Below are 6,000 nucleotides of genomic sequence, written 5' to 3' on the forward strand. Positions count from 1 at the left end.
ACAGCAAGATTAGGCCCAGAGGCATCAAAATCAAAGAACAGCATTTAATCTTCCGCACAACTCAACATGGAAAGGTTTGCATCCTATCAGATTTCTTCAGACATTATAAAGCATAATTTCAAATTGGCACAGGACATTCTAGTGATGATTTCTTATTCCCAAAGATAAAGCAGAAAGGAATTAACAACTTTTCTTAGTGACAGTATAATAGCCTTAATGTGTGAATGTCAATGGGCAGAAAGTTTGACTACCATATTTAAGTATTCTCTAAACATCAATAGCTTTCATTGCTGGATACATAAATGAGGCTGTCTGTACAATGGCAACGTACCCCAGCTCTTTCCATTACACTGGGATTATTTGTAAGAGTGTTCTTATACTTTAGGAATGTATATTTAACAAAAGGTGTTCAGTAGGGAATGTGTGGCTACAATTTTTCTCCCAGGCTCTGGCCAAAAAAAAAAAAGATTTATGTTGATGACAGTGCTTTGTTTTCAGTGGTAGGGAGTTAATGATGTGGAGTAATCCGCTCTTTAATGGGCCATCACTAACATTTTGTCATTTATATCCTGACAGGTGTCAAAAAAGGAGGAGACCCCACCAACCCCACTTCTAATAACCAAACTGTGGATATATTTACATGTTAGTAAGGCCAGCCTGACCAGAATGGTTATGTTTGGCAATCGTGTATTTTATTGCATTTTAAAACAGTACAGAACTTAACTGCAACGTTGTGATAACCGACTTTTTCGACCCTCTTTGAGAGGGAAGATGATGGAAGATGACTCCAGCCTATTACCCTTGTAGTATAGGGATTAGGACTATAAGTAGGACCTATCCATGAGGCACAGTAGTGCATTTTCGTTACCTTTTCTTTAGATCAGGGCTTATAAACTTAAGCTAGGGGATAGATATATAAGTATTAGTGATGATCCATCCTTTTGTAAGAGTATTAGTACATCTTCTGTGGAGTTATGCGTATTTTGGGCCTTGTAGGCCTTAAACGGGACAGACTCCATCTTGCTTTCTGCCTGGTAGCTCGAGAGGCTTTCTAGGTCAAGTGTAATGTTTTAGTTTCGAGGTGTTATTCGCTTGGAGAGAACCGGTTCAGGCTGGCCCTTATCGAAAGACTGTATTTTTCTCCACTCCGAAGACACAACTCCAGGCCGGCCGGCTGGGAACGTGCCCTTGGTACGGGGTGGTACAAGAATTTGGTGGGCGGCAGGTTACTGGCCGTAACTTTCCATGAAGGGGCAGGTTTTGATATTAGCGAAAGTGTTAGGCAATGAGTCAGTCAGTCTGTAGGCGGCAGCTAGCCGTTAGCATCTATGCCATTAATTATTTCCAGAGCAGACAATCGCCATTTTGAAGTCCGAGAAAGATTCTGAAACCGAGACTCTCTGAGAAAGACTGAAGGAGAAATAGCGCGGAGCGCACAGAGACAGAGAGAGAGAGAGACGGTAGCTAATAGCCAGCAAGGTTCCAGTGACTTGGAGGGAAGCAGAGGAGATTGAGCATAGCGGTGCAGACGTGTACCCGTGACTGCTGAGGTGTGATTCCGAGACGAGCCAAGACACAGAGACGAGAAGGGAACCTAGATGACTGCCGAGCCCCGACTTCATATTAATAAGGTGATCTCTGCCCTTTCCTTGTTAAGCGCACATTCTAACCTTTACTTTTCTTTACAGCATATATATATTGTGTAGTATTGTGTTTATTTTTGTTGTAATAAAGAAACACCCCAATTCTTAGTGAACTGACATGTGCCTTGTATTCTTGTACAATCATGGTAACTGAAGCTTCTAGTTGAGAATTGTTTGCATGAACGGATGTGAAATCCCGATCAGGTAAGGAGTGATCAAGCAAATAGGAAGCGAGGGGACCTTTGATGCCAGGAGCAGAAGGTACATATTCTAATTTGAAAAGCCATATCAATTTCTATTATCGTAGGTTTATCCTGAGTAGATAACAAAAGACTTCACCCTTAAATGTTCATAGGAAAGTGATCGTCGTTGGTACACGGCGTTAGTGAGAGCACCTAAGGTGGTGTGTAGGTCTGCCGGATTGCAGACCGTGTGTAAGTGAGAGCACCGGAGGGAGACGGTGTGGAGGCTCGCCGGATTGTGGGCCGTGTATAAGTGAGAGCACCTAAGATAGAGAGGTGTGTAGGTCTGCCGGATTGCAGACCGGATATTAATGAGAGCACTGGGTCTGCAGGCCCATGTGTGTAGGCGCGCCGGATTGTGCGTCGGGTGAGCACTGATGATCAGTGTGTAATGGTACATTATCAGACCTGCCCTAGGGTAGACCAGTCTGGGCCTACGTGGCCGCAAGACCAATAGGTGTGAATAGGATATTGTAGAAAACCAATGCATGTTTATTGCTATTTTTTCCCATCCTTAGGTACAAGATGTACATACATATATCCATACCCATTGTAAATACATTCTAAGGAGGGAGGTGAGTACGTTCCGGCCGGGTTAGAGGGGCTCCTAGGAGCTGATTCCATCTGGTCCGAGAATCTGGTCGGTACAAACGTTTAAATAGGTTTAGACTTTAAACATTGACAGTTTAAAAGTATTGAGAAGAAATGGGGAGGGGCATGCATTAAAACAACTGCCTTAGAGGGTAATTTTTGGAAGGATGAAAAAAATAAACATTATGTAAAGAATGTCGAAACAAAGTCTGCATTTAACATTCATTCATATCTACATTTCATTGTGAATGTAGGAACTGAAATTTACTAGCTACCAATATCAAAAAAGCTAATTATGAATGTAGCAACAAACTTAAACTTAATAAGCTGCCCAATGCTTTACTGTCTGATCAAGCAAAAAAACGATTTACAAAAAAAGATGAAAAAAATGCCAGTGGTTCAAGTTTGTAACCTCCAATAAGCACAAATTTCTTAATGACAAGTGAATCCCTATTTAGAATGTTTATGAAAGCATTCCAGACAGTTGGGATTACCCAGTAATAAAACAAAAATTAGCATGTTAATCCATTTTATAGTTGAAACAAAAAAAATGTGGACAGAACATGGAGAAAAGCAGACTTTTTCATAACAGGTGCAATCAATACTTTGAGAAATGAAAGCAAACGATACATTTTAAAACAATTCTGCTTAAAAATGATTTTCTTCTTAGCTAGTGGCGAGATGTCATGATTGCTCTCATGCAAAGACTTATGTCAACTAAAGTTATAGCGCACCATATGAGTTTCTCATATACCTTCACATTAAGGACTAGATGAAGTGGCTTTTTAATAAAAACTACAAGCCTCCTGTTGGAAAAAAAGTAAATCTCTCCAGGGGCCTTATGCGTATAATTAATATGAAAAAGGGTTTGCAAATCTATGGATTAATATAACTCTGTAGGTAAACATTTTATGTTTTCAGTATGTTCTGTCCCAGAAGCCTGCCCAACTAATTATGCATATACATAGTTATCAACAAATCTATCATCAATTTAAAAAATGTGAAATTTGGGCGAGGGGGTAAGATTTCTAATTACAAGACAGGTTTTTAAACTAGGATTGGTTATTGAAAATGGTCTTCTCTTTGTAGTTTATGCAGCTTAGATGAAAAAAAATTGCAAGCAAGAATCTAAGGACTATGAATATTTGATAACTTGTCTATCCATCTTTTAAATGTACATAAAAAAAGGTTTAAAAACGAGAGTACAGAGAAATTATCTTAACATCTGCCATTCTTAACTAAATGAGAAACTGAAAACTTTACTTATCTAGCGAATGAGAGCATGAATACAAGTTATTTTAAAGATACCAGTTTAAAGTACCAAAATTATATTAGTTAGCCATGAACACATTCATAGCTTTCTCCTGTCTAAAGGGAATCTTATTAGATGGCTTTAATGTGATTAAAAACAGGCAATCTGATGTTAAAACCCACAACAATTCTATATATTTAAAGTGACTGTTGGGAAATTTCAATGGTTAAACTACGTCTTAATATCTTCTACCATCTGCAAACAGTAGGACTAATTACGTATTGGTTAACTGTTGACATTTTATTTAATATAACAATTTTCTGATATTTTAATCTGCTGAAAGAGGCTCAACTACCACATTAGACAATCATCCATTCAATGTATTAACCCTATTGACAAACATTCTCGGTCTCGCACCCTGGCTTTATTTACATTACTTTACGTCAAGAACATCACTGAGGGTAAGAGATGTACACACAGCTTAAAATTCCATTTTAAGATGTGGCGTGGGACTTGTAAATAGAACACGGAGCGAGTACAAGTAGATCTGGGCCTTAACAGAAAAAGATTTGTCAGACGACCACTAAAAGGCTGGGGAGGCACAGGCCAGTCAAATATTAGTTTTGCCAAATTAATATCCATCCTCCACAGCATAAATGCATGGCAAATACCTATTCACTGTGAAATTATCGATTTCCAAGGCAAAAACTAGCAATCTTTAACTTCTTATAGGCACTTCTCGCCATTAAAATAAGATAAGTCAATACATAAATAAAACCAGGTCTGTAATGCAGCTCACTACATGCATGTTTTAACTAGTTCCCAAACTAACAGTACAATGTGCGCTCATAAAATAGAGGAATCGGACTAAATAACACCTAAAACATTGTACCTTATCAATCCCCATATATGTGGAGTCCATCAGGTGCCCCCCTGTTCGTCTTAGCAGATAAACAAGGATCCAGCAAATCCTAATGAAACTGCGACTGAGGCAATGCATGTTTGACACTGTTTTGGTGCATCGCCCCCTCCCTTCCAGGCACAGGGGAACATTATGCAGTAACAGGCCCGACAATCCAGTGGCGCCTTCGGCCTCGTCGAAAAAGCAGCGAAGGCTTCCTTGCCGAAGCCGGGCTAACACGCACACACCCTGTCTGCAGCGACGCGGTAACTGGAAGCTCCTTACCCTTGAGATTCCGCCATGCACACAAAAGGCCCGACGCTGCCAAGTTTATTTCACAGTTTCAAGTGAGCTCAGATGGAAATAAAAAATAAAAACAAACTCCGCAGGGGTCCGACGGAGGAGTAGGTGGGCGCGGAAGAAGAGGGAGGGCGAGTAGCTAGGGAACAGTCAGAGAGTCAGCCATATTGTGAGCGGCTCCACCAGTATTTACAAAAACCTGCAGCAGAAAAGCAGAGGCTTCCAGCAGCTCAGGGAAGGAGGGGGCGGGGAGACGACGGCAGACAAAGGAAGCCAGAACCCTGAACGCACACACATACACAGAGCTGCAAGAACCGGAAAATCAAGGCCTCGTCCAACCAGCGCGGCCCAGGCTGCAGCATTTTCGCGCATTCCGACCTGCGCCCCCTACCGGCGACAGCAGGCAAAGCACGGGGAGAACACCCTCCCTCTCTCGCGCTTTACGTAGCGAAAGGCCCTGTTACCTGCAGCTTTGTACGTGATAACTCCCCCGAATCCGTCGGGAGGGCCCCGAACGTAGGGCTCACATCACGTCTCTAGATGTCGGGTCTTTACACCCCGAATACCGCTTTCGATCAGTGGCAGGTCTGGCGTGAAAAACAAGCACAAAGTCAGATCAAAAGACGCCCAAACAAGCGAGTCTTTAAAAAAAAAGCCGAAAAGAAGCCCATCCCCAAATAATGAAGAAAAGGGTTAGCAAACGACAGCATTAAACTAAAAGCAAATAACTGAGCCAAAACATTGTGGCTCTTTAGAATGTTTTTCAATTAGTGCGCGCAGAGAACAGGTTCGCTGTGACAGCAGTGCTGTAGGTCTCCATCAACAACAAATAGAATATTGAAAACAGCATTGCAACATATATGCATGTATACCTGTCAACTTTTCAAGACAAAAATGCGGATCATTTTGAGAGGTTTGGAGGAGGTAGCTGGAAGTTGGATTCTCACCCCAAAACATTCAGAGACATTTGTGAAAAATTTAATATTTTAAGTGTATTAAAACAGTAACATCGCTCCCAGCTGATTTCAGGCGGGATATAGCCAAAATAAAGTCATTTTTTTTGCATAACAA

At 41.1% G+C, this 6,000-nt stretch overlaps 1 protein-coding gene across 6 annotated transcripts in view; it reads right to left on the minus strand.

Annotated features, from left to right (window-relative positions):
• The window catches only part of SPIN1 (spindlin 1), a 295,500-nt gene extending 289,912 nt beyond the window's left edge, over positions 1-5,588 (minus strand). For 2 of the 6 annotated variants that reach the window (XM_086961149.1, XM_086961144.1), the window contains exon 1: positions 4,915-5,265. The gene's annotated coding sequence lies outside the window, so the exon portion shown is untranslated. Of the gene's footprint in view, positions 1-4,620; positions 5,266-5,393 lie in introns of those variants that run through there. The other 4 variants (XM_086961151.1, XM_086961146.1, XM_086961148.1 and 1 more) reach the window with 3 other exon arrangements.
• Between the last annotated feature and the right edge of the window lie 412 nt (positions 5,589-6,000).

The sequence above is a fragment of the Lissotriton vulgaris genome, chromosome 3_1 (genome assembly GCF_964263255.1).
Source record: "Lissotriton vulgaris chromosome 3_1, aLisVul1.2, whole genome shotgun sequence".
NCBI classification, from domain to species: Eukaryota; Metazoa; Chordata; class Amphibia; order Caudata; family Salamandridae; genus Lissotriton; species Lissotriton vulgaris.